General features: G+C 38.3%; 1 protein-coding gene across 2 annotated transcripts in view; it reads left to right on the plus strand.

Moving 5' to 3' along the window:
* Positions 1-14454, plus strand: part of NFE2 (nuclear factor, erythroid 2) — a 79340-nt gene that overhangs the window by 32440 nt on the left and 32446 nt on the right. The window contains exon 1 of one of the 2 annotated variants that reach the window (XM_053705008.1): positions 2103-2232. The exons of the other annotated variant lie outside the window; for it this stretch is intronic. The gene's annotated coding sequence lies outside the window, so the exon portion shown is untranslated. Of the gene's footprint in view, positions 1-2102; positions 2233-14454 lie in introns of those variants that run through there. 2 annotated transcript variants of the gene reach the window in all.

The following is a 14454-nucleotide window of genomic DNA, read 5'->3' on the forward strand; positions in this document are numbered from 1 at the left end:
TCAAGAGTTACCTCAGAAGCTTAAAAAAACAGAATTAAAACATTTGCTATCTTAGTTATCAAGAGGACTAGATTCCTCAAAGTAAACAATACTCTTAATAAAGAATGAATACATTCAATTTGAAAAGTTTGATTTAACAAAATAAATCTCTGAAATATGATCCTCTGAGTCAGAGTAACAACATCAGCAGAAATACTACAGTATGCTGTCCGATCAATACAAACTTCATAGATATATGAGAAGTTAGGAGAGATTGTGTATGTTAATTGAAGGCAGAATAGCAGTCATAGGGGCCTAGTTATCAAGCCGTCAACCTCAAATACGCTGGGAATCCGCAGCGTATTTGTGGCGAGGCTGATTCGCCTTAGTTATCAAGGCCTAGAGACCGGCAAAAGTAGAATTTATGTGACGTAAACTTCGATCCGTCGGGATTCTTACGTCACTCCAGGATGTTTCCGCACACAAGTAACGGCACAATCTGACTACTTTTTGCTAAATTATAAAAAAACTAGCAGGTACGCTCGGCACTTTTCCGGCCCAGCGTACCTGGTTTTTCAAACCGCCACCCTGGAGGCGGCGGATCCATAGGAATCAATGGGGAGTCTGACCATAGCGAAAGATACAAGTTCGCTGCTGCCCGACAGTCCCATTGATTTCTATGGGAGCTGTCTACACCTAACACCCTAAACTTGTACCCCCGAGTCTAAACACCCCAAGCTGTCCCCCCCTACACTTGCCGCAACTACATAAAGTGTTTACCCCCTAAACCGCCGCTCCCGGAGCCCACCGCAAGCTACTCTATACATATTAACCCCTAAACCGCCGCTCCCCGGAGCCCACCGCCACCTACATTATACCTAGTAACCCCTATCCTGCCCCCCCTATACCGCCCGCCCTCTATAATAAAGTTATTAACCCCTATCCTGCTGATCCCGCACCTCACCGCAAACTAAATAAATAGTTTAAACCCCTAAAACCGCCGCTCCCAGACCCTGCCGGCAACCTATATTAAATTTATTAACCCCTAATCTGCCCCCCCCTACACCATCGCCAACCTATAATACATTTATTAACCCCCTATCCTGCCCCCCACTACACCACCGCCACTGTAATAAATTTATTAACCCCTAAACCTAAGTCTAACACTAACCCTAACACCCCCCTAACTTAAATATTAATTAAATAAATCTAAATAATATTTCTATTATGAACTAAATTAATCCTTTTTAAAACTAAATACTTACCTTTAAAATAAACCCTAATATAGCTACAATATAAATAATAATTATATTGTAGCTATCTTAGGATTTATTTTTATTTTACAGGTAACTTTCAATTTTTTTTAACTAGGTACAATAGTAATTAGTTATTAACTATTTAATAGCTTACCTAGCTAAAATAAAGAGAAATTTACCTGTAAAATAAAAACTAATGTTTAAGTCCTTGAAGGCCGCCTCTTATCTCAGTGCATTTTGACAGTTTTTCACATTTAGACACTGCTAGTTTATGAATGCCATATAGGTATCATTGTGCTCACTCCCGTGGAGTTATATGAGTCAGCACTGATTGGCTCAAATGCATGTCTGTCAAAAGGACTGACATAAGGGGGCAGTTTGCAGAGGCCTAGATACAAGGTTATCACAGAGGTAAAAAGTGTATTAATATAACAGTGTTGGTTATGCAGAACTGGGGAATGGGTAATAAAAGGATTATCTATCTTTTTAAACAACAACATAAAATTGGTGTAGACTGTCCCTTTAAGTTCTCAGCATGTCAGCTCCCTTATGTCACAATATGTAGTGGCTACACTGAAAATTTCTGAGTACTTATTTTTCAAGAAAACAAGCAAATTGTTTGCTGTTTTTTTTTTAAATATAATCTGTTTCTTTTTATGTTTACTTTGATTTAATATATTTATTTACTAAAGGAGATTTGTTTAATATCCCTTTAAATTCATTTGAATAAAATAATTACACCAGTGCATTTGGTTTGTTACAACTAAGAAATATTGACATTTGATTCTTTACCATAGGGGTTAAAAATACTTAACTCTATAATGCTGGAGAGCTAATCCCGACCCTTTTTCACAGAATCCCGGGGCGTGCTAATTGGAGGCTTAGCGCAGCGAATCTCAGGGACTGCACTTCAGGCCATGGGATCCACAGCGCTAAGCCTCATATTAGCTTTGTGAAAGAAGAGTCGGGATCAGCATGGCTCTCCTGCACGCTAAAGGTAAGTATGTAACGCTACAGCTGAACTTTTTCACCTGTAGCAAAGGAACATTTACATTTGTTTAACAAAAAATAATATAAATATTCCACAAACATTCAGTATTCGTTTTGTTTTAAACCTAAATGAATACCGAATCGTTATTTCTAGCTAATGTTGCAGCGATTGCCGAAACAAAATTATGTTAAACTGCTGCCACCACCCACGCTGCCACTAAATAAACCTATTAACCCCTAAATCACCGTCCACCCCCACATCACTAACACTACCTTAACCTATTAACCCCTAAACCGCACCCCAACATCACCAACACTAACTATACCTATTAACCCCTTAACCTCGCCGTTCCGAAACATGGAAAAGAATCTTCCCATGGGAGGTTTTCATTCTGAAACCTAAACGATACCCCTGAGAAAAATAATATTCTGAATCCACTGATTTGAACAGAAAAAAGTTCCAAAGCGTTGAAATAAATACAATCTGCCCCCCCCCCCCCCCCCCACACACACACACACAAGTAGAACTATATAAAAGACTGCACCTTCATGCAGTCTTAGGGGCTGAAATTAATAAGGCTTTGAACTATTCAACATCAGAAACAAATCTAGATCAGAGCCAGAGGCCTTATAGGAATGAAAAAAAATTAGAAGTTTAAAAAATTACCCTTAGATTTCAAAACTTAGGACAGAAAAGACTCCCTTTTCCCCAGCAATAGAGATAATAAAATCCAATAGAAAACCTTTAAAAATTACTATCCTTAAATAATAAGATAGTAATCTAAATATAAATACCAAATCAGAGATTTAAGCCATAAAACTTTTCTAGTAAAAAATGGCTAAAAACAATGATTTTATATCAGATAAAATGACATAAAAACATAATTTATGTAAGAACTTACCTGATAAATTCATTTCTTTCATATTAGCAAGAGTCCATGAGCTAGTGACGTATGGGATATACATTCCTACCAGGAGGGGCAAAGTTTCCCAAACCTCAAAATGCTATAAATACACCCCTCACCACACCCACAATTCAGTTTAACGAATAGCCAAGAAGTGGGGTGATAAAAAAGTGCGAAAGCATAAAAAATAAGGAATTGGAATAATTGTGCTTTATACAAAAATCATAAACCACCACAAAAAAAGGGCGGGGCCTCATGGACTCTTGCTAATATGAAAGAAATGATTTTATCAGGTAAGTTCTTACATAAATTATGTTTTCTTTCAAGTAATTAGCAAGAGTCCATGAGCTAGTGACGTATGGGATAATGATTACCCAAGATGTGGATCTTTTCCACACAAGAGTCACTAGAGAGGGAGGGATAAAATAAAGACAGCCAATTCCTGCTGAAAATAATCCACACCCCAAAATAAAGTTTAATGAAAAACATAAGCAGAAGATTCAGACTGAAACCGCTGCCTGAAGTACTTTTCTACCAAAAACTGCTTCAGAAGAAGAAAATACATAAAAATGGTAGAATTTAGTAAAAGTATGCAAAGAGGACCAAGTTGCTGCTTTGCAAATCTGATCAACCGAAGCTTCATTCCTAAACGCCCAGGAAGTAGAAACTGACCTGGTAGAATGAGCTGTAATCCTCTGAGGCGGAGTTTTACCCGACTCAACATAGGCAAGATGAATTAAAGATTTCAACCAAGATGCCAAAGAAATGGCAGAAGCTTTCTGGCCTTTTCTAGAACCGGAAAAGATAACAAATAGACTAGAAGTCTTTCGGAAAGACCTTAGTAGCTTCAACATAATATTTCAAAGCTCTAACAACATCCAAAGAATGCAATGATTTCTCCTTAGAATTCTTAGGATTAGGACATAATGAAGGAACCACAATTTCTCTACTAATGTTGTTGGAATTCACAACTTTAGGTAAAAATTCAAAAGAAGTTCGCAACACCTCCTTATCCTGATGAAAAATCAGAAAAGGAGACTCACAAGAAAGAGCAGATAATTCAGAAACTCTTCTGGCAGAAGAGATGGCCAAAAGGAACAAAAAAACTTTCCAAGAAAGTAATTTAATGTCCAATGAATGCATAGGTTCAAAGGGAGGAGCTTGAAGAGCTCCCAGAACCAAATTCAAACTCCAAGGAGGAGAAATTGACTTAATGACAGGTTTTATACGAACCAAAGCTTGTACAAAACAATGAATATCAGGAAGAATAGCAATCTTTCTGTGAAAAAGAACAGAAAGAGCAGAGATTTGTCCTTTCAAGGAACTTGCAGACAAACCCCTTATCTAAACCATCCTGAAGAAACTGTAAAATTCTCGGTATTCTAAAAGAATGCCAAGAAAAATGATGTGAAAGACACCAAGAAATATAAGTCTTCCAGACTCTATAATATATCTCTCTAGATACAGATTTACGAGCCTGTAACATAGTATTAATCACAGAGTCAGAGAAACCTCTTTGACCAAGAATCAAGCGTTCAATCTCCATACCTTTAAATTTAAGATTTCAGATCCTGATGGAAAAAAGGACCTTGTGACAGAAGGTCTGGTCTTAACGGAAGAGTCCACGGTTGGCAAGAGGCCATCCGGACAAGATCCGCATACCAAAACCTGTGAGGCCATGCCGGAGCTACCAGCAGAACAAACGAGCATTCCTTCAGAATCTTGGAGATTACTCTTGGAAGAAGAACTAGAGGCGGATAGATATAGGCAGGATGATACTTCCAAGGAAGTGATAATGCATCCACTGCCTCCGCCTGAGGATCCCGGGATCTGGACAGATATCTGGGAAGTTTCTTGTTTAGATGAGACGCCATCAGATCTATTTTCTGGAAGTTTCCCACATTTGAACAATCTGAAGAAATACCTCTGGGTGAAGAGACCATTCGCTCGATGCAACGTTTGGCGACTGAGATAATCCGCTTCCCAATTGTCTACACCTGGGATATGAACCGCAGAGATTAGACAGGAGCTGGATTCCGCCCAAACCAAAATTCGAGATACTTCTTTCATAGCCAGAGGACTGTGAGTCCCTCCTTGATGATTGATGTATGCCACAGTTGTGACATTGTCTGTCTGAAAACAAATGAACGATTCTCTCTTCAGAAGAGGCCAAAACTGAAGAGCTCTGAAAATTGCACGGAGTTCCAAAATATTGATCGGTAATCTCACCTCCTGAGATTCCAAACTCCCTTGTGCCGTCAGAGATCCCCACACAGCTCCCCAACCTGTGAGACTTGCATCTGTTGAAATTACAGTCACAGGTCGGAAGCACAAAAGAAGCCCCCTGAATTAAACGATGGTGATCTGTCCACCACGTTTAGAGAGTGTCGAACAATCGGTTTTAAAGATATTAATTGAGATATCTTTGTGTAATCCTTGCACCATTGATTCAGCATACAAAGCTGAAGAGGTCGCATGTGAAAACGAGCAAAGGGGATCGCGTCCGATGCAGCAGTCATAAGACCTAGAATTTCCATGCATAAGGCTACCGAAGGGGAATGATTGTGACTGAAGGTTTCGACAAGCTGAAATCAATTTTAGACGTCTCTTGTCTGTTAAAGACAGAGTCATGGACACTGAATCTATCTGGAAACCCAGAAAGGTTACCCTTGTCTGAGGAATCAATGAACTTTTTGGTAAATTGATCCTCCAACCATGATCTTGAAGAAACAACACAAGTCGATTCGTATGAGATTCTGCTAAATGTAAAGACTGAGCAAGTACCAAAAATATCGTCCAAATAAGGAAATACCACAATACCCTGTTCTCTGATTACAGACAGAAGGGCACCGAGAACCTTTGTAAAAATTCTTGGAGCTGTAGCTAGGCCAAACGGCAGAGCCACAAACTGGTAATGCTTGTCCAGAAAAGAGAATCTCAGGAACTGATAATGATCTGGATGAATCGGAATATGCAGATATGCATCCTGTAAATCTATTGTGGACATATAATGCCCTTGCTGAACAAAAGGCAAGATAGTCCTTACAGTTACCATCTTGAACGTTGGTATCCTTACATAACGATTCAATATTTTTAGATCCAGAACCTGGTCTATAGGAATTCTCCTTCTTTGGTACAATGAAGAGATTTGAATAAAACCCCATCCCCTGTTCCGGAACTGGAACTGGCATAATTACTCCAGCCAACTCTAGATCTGAAACACAATTCAGAAATGCTTGAGGCTTTCACTGGATTTACTGGGACACGGGAAAGAAAAAATCTCTTTGCAGGAGGGTCTCATCTTGAAACCAATTCTGTACCCTTCTGAAACAATGTTCTGAATCCAAAGATTTGTGAACAGAATTGATCCCAAATTTCTTTGAAAAAACGTAACCTGCCCCCTACCAGCTGAGCTGGAATGAGGGCCGCACCTTCATGAGGACTTAGAAGCAGGCTTTGCCTTTCTAGCAGGCTTGGATTTATTCCAGACTGGAGATGGTTTCCAAACTGAAACTGCTCCTGAGGATGAAGGATTAGGCTTTTGTTCTTTGTTGAAACGAAAGGAACGAAAACGATTATTAGCCCTGTTTTTACCTTTAGATTTTTTATCCTGTGGTAAAAAAGTTCCTTTCCCACCAGTAACAGTTGAGATAATAGAATCCAACTGAGAACCAAATAATTTGTTACCCTGGAAAGAAATGGAAAGTAGAGTTGATTTAGAAGCCATATACAGCAATTCCAAGTCTTAAGCCATAAAGCTCTTCTAGCTAAAATAGCTAGAGACATAAACCTGACATCAACTCTGATAATATCAAAATGGCATCACAGATAAAATTATTAGCATGCTGAAGAAGAATAATAATATCATGAGAATCATGATCTGTTACTTGTTGCGCTAAAGTTTCCAACCAAAAAGTTGAAGCTGCAGCAACATCAGCCAAAGAGTATAGCAGGTCTAAGAAGATTACCTGAACACAGATAAGCTTTTCTTAGAAAGGATTCAATTTTTTCTATCTAAAGGATCCTTAAAACGAAGTACCCATCTGACGTAGGAATAGTAGTACGTTTAGCAAGGGTAGAAATAGCCCCATCAACTTTAGGGATTTTGTCCCAAAATTCTAATCTGTCAGACGGCACAGGATATAATTTGCTTAAACACGTTTAGAAGGAGTATCAAGAGGAACCAGAATCCTCTATTTCTAAAGCAATTAGTACTTCTTTAAGTAAAGAACGAATAAATTCCATTTTAATTAAATATGAAGATTTATCAGCATCAATCTCTGAGACAGAATCCTCTGAACCAGAAGAGTCATCAGAATCAGAATGATGATGTTCATTTAAAAATTCATCTGTAGGGAGAGAAGTTTTAAAAAGATTTTTTACGTTTACTAGAAGGAGAAATAACAGACATAGCCTTCTTTATGGATTCAGAAACAAAATCTCTATATGTTATCAGGAACATTCCTGCACCTTAGATGTTGAAGGAACTGCAACAGACAATGGTACTTTACTAAAGGAAATATTATCTGCATTAACAAGTTTGTCATGACAATTAATACAAACAACAGCCAGAGGAATAGCTACCAACAAGTTTACAGCAGATACACTTAGCTTTGGTAGTTCCAGCACTATACAGCGATTTTCCTGTAGTATCTTCTGACTCAGATGCAACGTGAGGACATCTTGCAATATGTAAGAGAAAAAACAACATATAAAGCAAAATTGATCAAATTCCGTAAATGACAGTTTCAGGAATGGGAAAAAATGCCAAAGAACAAGCTTCTAGCAACCAGAAGCAATGAAAAAATGAGACTTAAATAATGTGAGACAAAAGCGACGCCATATTTTTAGCGCCAAATAAGACGCCCACATTATTTTGGCGCCTAAATGCTTTTGGCACCAAAAATGACGCCACATCCGGAACGCCGACAACTTTTTGGCGTCAAAATAACGTAAAAAAATGACGCAACTTCCGGTGACACGTATGAAGCCGGAAACGGAAAAGATTTTTGCGCCAAAAAAAGTCCGCGCCAAGAATGACGCAATAAAATGAAGCATTTTCAGCCACCGCGAGCCTAACAGCCCACAGGGAAAAAGAGTCAAATTTTTGAAGGTAAGAAAAAAATGATTAATTCAAATGCATTATCCCAAATATGAAAGCTGACTGTCTGAAAAATAAGGAATGTTGAACATTCTGAGTCAAGGCAAATAAATGTTTGAATACATATATTTAGAACTTTATAAACAAAGTGCCCAACCATAGCTTAGAGTGTCACAGAAAATAAGATTTACTTACCCCAGGACACTCATCTACATGTTTGTAGAAAGCCAAACCAGTACTGAAACGAGAATCAGCAGAGGTAATGGTATATATAAGGAGTATATCGTCGATCTGAAAAAGGGAGGTAAGAGATGAATCTCTACGACCGATAACAGAGAACCTATGAAAATAGACCCCGCTAGAAGGGAGATCACTGCATTCAAATAGGCAATACTCTCCTCACATCCCTCTGACATTCACTGCCACGCTGAGAGAAAACCGGGCTCCAACTTGCTGCGGAGCGCATATCAACGTAGAATCTAGCACAAACTTACTTCACCACCTCCATCGGAGGCAAAGTTTGTAAAACTGAATTGTGGGGTGGTTTGGGGTGTATTTATAGGCATTTTGAGGTTTGGGAAACTTTGCCCCTCCTGGTAGGAATGTATATCCCCATACGTCACTAGCTCATGGACTCTTGCTAATTACATGAAAGAAATACAACATCATAATTGAAATGATTAGCATGTTGAAGTAAAAGAACAATGCTTAGACAAATCAAAATCTGATAACTAAACTGTCCAACCAAAAAGTTGAAACATCAGCCATAGAAATGGCAGGTTATAAAATATGGCGAAGATGTAAATATGCTTCCTATCTAAATGATCCTAATAGAAGAAATATCTTCCATAGGATAGAATTACATTCAGCAAGAGAAAAAATAGCTATAGAAAAAGGATATAGCTTTTAAAACCTAGAAAAAAGGTAAAAAGAAGCACTACATTTAGAATCCTTGATACGTTACCTTTTATTTCTCCTTTTTAGCTTTAATTTATGCAGGGTCCATTATTTCCTGTCACAGCCCCAAAAGGCGGCTTGAATCTCTACAGGAAGACATATATAGTTTGACTTCATAAATCTGCTAGAACAACTTAAAATGGCTTTCTTTTGCATTCATTGAACAGTAACAAGAAGTCAGTTTTTTTCCCCATGCTCAGGAGAGGACACAATGCAACGTAAAGGGACAGTTAAGTCAAAATTAAACTTGTATGATACAGATAGGGGCATGCAATTTTAAACAACTTTTCAATTTACTTTTATCATGACATTTGCTTTGTTCTCTTTGTATTCTTTGTTGAAAGCTAAACCTAGATAGGCTCATATGCTAATGTTTAAGCCCTTGGAAGGCCGCCTCTTATCTCAGTGCATTTTGATAGTTTTTCACATTTAGACACCTGCTAGTTTATGAATGCCACATAGGTATCATTGTGCTCACTCCCGTGGAGTTATTTGAGTCAGCACTGATTGGCTCAAATGCATGTCTGTCAAAAGGACTGACATAAGGAGGCAGTTTGCAGAGGCCCTAGATACAAGGTTATAACAGAGGTAAAAGTGTATTAATATAACAGTGTTGGTTATGCAAAACTGGGGAATGGGTAATAAAAGGATTATCTATCTTTTTAAACAACAACAAAAAATTGGTGTAGACTGTCCCTTTAAGTTCTCAGCATGTCAGCTCCCTTATGTCCACAATATGTAGTGGCTACACTGAGAATTTCTGAGTTACTTCCATAGGATAGAATTACATTCAGCAAGAGAAGAAATAGCCATAGAAAAAGGATATAGCTTTCAAAACCTAGAAGAAAGGTAAAAAGAAGCACTAAAGTTTAGAATCCTTGCTAAACATATGATAAATAGCACCTGGAATAAGAAAAACTTCAAGAGTTACCTCAGAAGCTTAAAAAACCAGAATTAAAACATTTGCTATTCTTGTTATCAAGAGGACTAGATTCCTCAATACTCAGAGTAAACAATACTTCCTTAATAAAGAGTGAATACATTCAATTTGACAAAGTTTGATTAAACAAATAAATCTCTGAATATGATCCTCGTGAGTCAGAGTAACAACATCAGCAGAAATACTACAGTATGCTGTCGATCAATACAAACTTCATAGATATATGAGAAGTTAGGAGAGATCGTTTATGTTAATTTGAAGGCGGAATAGCAGTCATAGATTCTCTAAATCATTTGCAATATAATCCTTTATATCAACAGTAATATCATGTACATTAGACTGTAAAGGTAAAACAGTAGATGTATATGTACTATAGAAACATCAGTATGAATAATAAAACATAAAAATTGCCACATATTAAAGCTGAAGAAATAAAATCAGCTAATTAAACAAAATACAACACTTAGCTTTGGTAGAATTGTGTACAGGCAGGATAGTTTCTACAGTATCAGAGGCAGGATCAATTTGAGACATCTTGAAAAAATGTAAAGAAAAAAATAACATTTAAACAAAATATGCAATTTCCTCAAAATAGCAGTTTCAGAAATGGGAAAAAAATGCTATATGAAAAACAAAAGCAAATAGCATAGCCCTCTGTAACAAATGAAAACAGAGAGCAAAAGAGGGAGACTTAATATAAAAAAAAATGTTGGCCGCAAAAAATGACGCCAACAAAGATGATGCAAATGCTGAGAAAGAAAAACGTTTGGCGCCAAGGTTAACAGGAAATTAACATGATTTGCGTCATAACAGGCGCGACTTTGCTTCAAGAAATGACGTGACGCGTCACAACAAACGCAACTTTCGCGCCAAAACAATTTGCGCCAAGAATGACGCAATAAATACAATAATTTTGCAGCATCGCGAGCCTAATTTGCCCGCGAAAATTAAAAAAAAACATAATTTAGTGTAAGAACTTACCTGATAAATTGATTTCTTTCATATTGGCAAGAGTCTATGAGCTAATGACGTATAGGATATACAATCCTACCAGGAGGGGCAAAGTTTTCCCAAACCTCAAAATGCCTATAAATACACCCCTCGCACACACCCACAATTCAGTTTATCGAATAGCCAATTATGTTTTCTTTCATGTATGTGGCAAGAGTCCATGAGCTAGTGATGTATGGGAATATCAATACCCCAAGATGTGGAACTCCACGCAAGAGTCACTAGAAGGATAAAAATAAACAACAGCCATATGCTGAAAAATTAATCCACAACCCAAAATATAAGTTATCTCTTATGAAGAAAAGAAAAACTTAAAAACATCAGCAGAAGAATCAAACTGAAACAGCTGCCTGAAGAACTTTTCTACCAAAAACTGCTTCTGAACAAGAAAATACATCAAAACGGTAGAATTTAAGTAAATGTATACAAAGAGGACCAAGTCGCTGTTTTGCAAATCTGATCAACTGAAGCTTCTTTCTTAAAAGCCCACGAAGTGGAGGACTGATCTAGTAGAATGAGCGGTAATTCTCTGAGGCGGGGCCCTGACCTGGACTCAAATAAGCTTGAAGAATCAAAAGCTTTAACCAAGAAGCCAAGGAAATAGCAGAGGCCTTCTGACCTTTCCTAGGACCAGAAAATATAACAAATAGACATAGAAGTCTTCCTGAAATCTTAGTTGCTTCAACATAATATTTCAAAGCCCTTACCACATCCAAAGAATGTAAGGATCTTTCCAAAGACTTCTTAGGATTAGGACACAAGGAAGGGACAAACAATTTCTCTACTAATGTTGTTAGAATTCACAACCTTATGTAAAAACTTAAATGAAGTCTGCAAAACCGCCTTATCCTGATGAAAATCAGAAAAGGAGACTCACAAGAAAGAGCAGAAAAGCTCAGAAACTCTTCTAGCAGAGAGATAGCCAAAAGGAACAACACTTTCCAAGATATCAGTTTAATGTCCAAAGAGTGCCATAGGCTCAAATTGAGGAGCCCTGTAACGCCTCAAAACCAAATTAAGACTCCAAGGAGGAGAAATTGATTTAATGACAGTGCTTAATACAAACTAAAGCCTGTACCAAACAGTGAATATCAGGAAGATTAGCAATCTTTCTGTGAAATAAAACAGAAAGAGCAGAGATTTGTTCCTTCAAGGAACTTGCAGACAAACCCCTATCCAAACCATCCTGGAGAAACAGTAAAATTCTAGGAATTCTAAAAGAATGCCAAGATTATTTATGAGAACACCATGAAATGTAAGTCTTCCAAACTCGATAATATATCTTCCTAGAGACAGATTTACAAGCTTGTAACATAGTATTAATTACTGAGTCAGAGAAACCTCTAAGACTCAGTACTAAGCGTTCAATTTCCATACCTTCAAATTTAATGATTTGAGATCCTGATGGAAAAACGGACCTTGAGACAGTAGGTCCGGCCTTAATGGAAGTGGCAAAGGTTGGCAACTGGACATCCGAACAAGATCTGCATACCAAAACCTGTGAGGCCATGCTGGAGCCACCAGCAACACAAATGATTATTCCATGATGATTTTGGAGATCACTCTTGGAAGAAGAACTAGAGGCGGGAAGATATAAGCAGGTTGATAACACCAAGGAGGTGTCAGCGCATCCACTGCTTCCGCCTGAGAATCCCTGAACCTGGACATGTATCTGGGAAGTTTCTTGTTTAGATGAGTAGCCATCAGATCTATTTCTGTAAGACCCCACATCTGAACAATCTGAGAAAACACATCCGGATGGAGAGACCACTCCCCTGGATGTAAAGTCCGACGGCTGAGATAATCCGCCTCCCAATTGTCTACACCTGGGATATGAACCGCAGAAATTAGACAGGAGCTGGATTCTGCCCAAACAAGTATCCGAGATACTTCTTTCATAGCTTGGGGACTGTGAGTCCCACCCTGATGATTGACATATGCCACCGTTGTGATATTGTCTGTCTGAAAACAAACTTCAACAGAGGCCAAAACTGAAGAGCTCTGAGAATTGCACGGAGTTCTAAAATATTGATTGGTAATCTCGCCTCTTGAGATTTCCAAACCCCTTGTGCCGTCAGAGATCCCCAGACAGCTCTCCAACCTGAATGACTCGCATCTGTTGTGATCACAGTCCAGGTTGGCCAAACAAAAGAGGCCCCTTGAACTAAACGCTGGTGATTTAACCACCACGTCAGAGAGTGTCAAACATTCGGATTTAAGGATATTAATTGTGATATCTTTGTATAATCCCGGCACCATTGATTCAGCATACAAAGCTGGAGAGGTCTCATGTGAAAACGAGAAAAAGGAATTGCGTCCGATGCTGCAGTCATGAGGCCTAAAACTTCCATGCACATAGCCACTGAAGGGAATGACTGAGACTGAAGGTGCCGACATGCTGCAACCAATTTCAAACGTCTCTTGTCTGTTAGAGACAGAGTCATGGATACTGAATCTATCTGCAAACCTAAAAAGTTGACCCTTGTCTGAGGAATCAAGAAACTTTTTGGTAAATTGATCCTCCAACCATGTTTTCAAAGAAACAACACTAGTTGATTCGTGTGAGATTCTGCAGAATGTAAAGACTGAGCTAGTACCAAGATATCGTCCAAATAAGGAAACACCACAATACCCTGTTCTCTGATTAAAGAGAGAAGGGCACCTAGAACCTTTGAAAAGATTATTGGAGCTGTTACTAGGCCAAATGAAAGAGTAACAAATTGGTAATGCTTGTCTAGAAAATAAAATCTCAGGAACTGATAATGTTCTGGATGAATCGGAATATGAAGGTAAGCATCCTGCAAGTCTATTGTAGACATATAATGTCCTTGCTGAACAAAAGGCAGAATAGTCCTTATAGTCACCATCTTGAAAGTTGGTACTCTTACATAACGATTCAAAATTTTCAGATCCAGAACTGGTCTGAATGAATTTTCTTTCTTTGGGACAATGAATAGATTTGAATAAAGCCCCAGAATTTGTTCCTGAAAAGGAACCGGCATGATTACCCCTGAAACCTCGAGATCTGAAACACACTTCAGGAAAGCCTGAGCTTTTACTGGATTTACTGGGATGCGTGAGAGAAAAAATCTTCTTACAGGAGGTCTTACTCTGAATCTTATTCGGTACCCCTGAGAGACAATGCTCTGAATCCATTCATTTTGGACAGAATTTGCTCAAACAACCTTGAAAAACCTTAATCTGCCCCCTACCAGCTGAGCTGGAATGAGGGCTGCACCTTTATGCGGACTTAGGGGCTGACTTTGGTTTCTTAAAAGGCTTGGATTTATTCCAATTTGAGGAAGGCTTCCAATT

This window comes from Bombina bombina, chromosome 3 (genome assembly GCF_027579735.1).
Source record: "Bombina bombina isolate aBomBom1 chromosome 3, aBomBom1.pri, whole genome shotgun sequence".
NCBI lineage: Eukaryota > Metazoa > Chordata > Amphibia > Anura > Bombinatoridae > Bombina > Bombina bombina.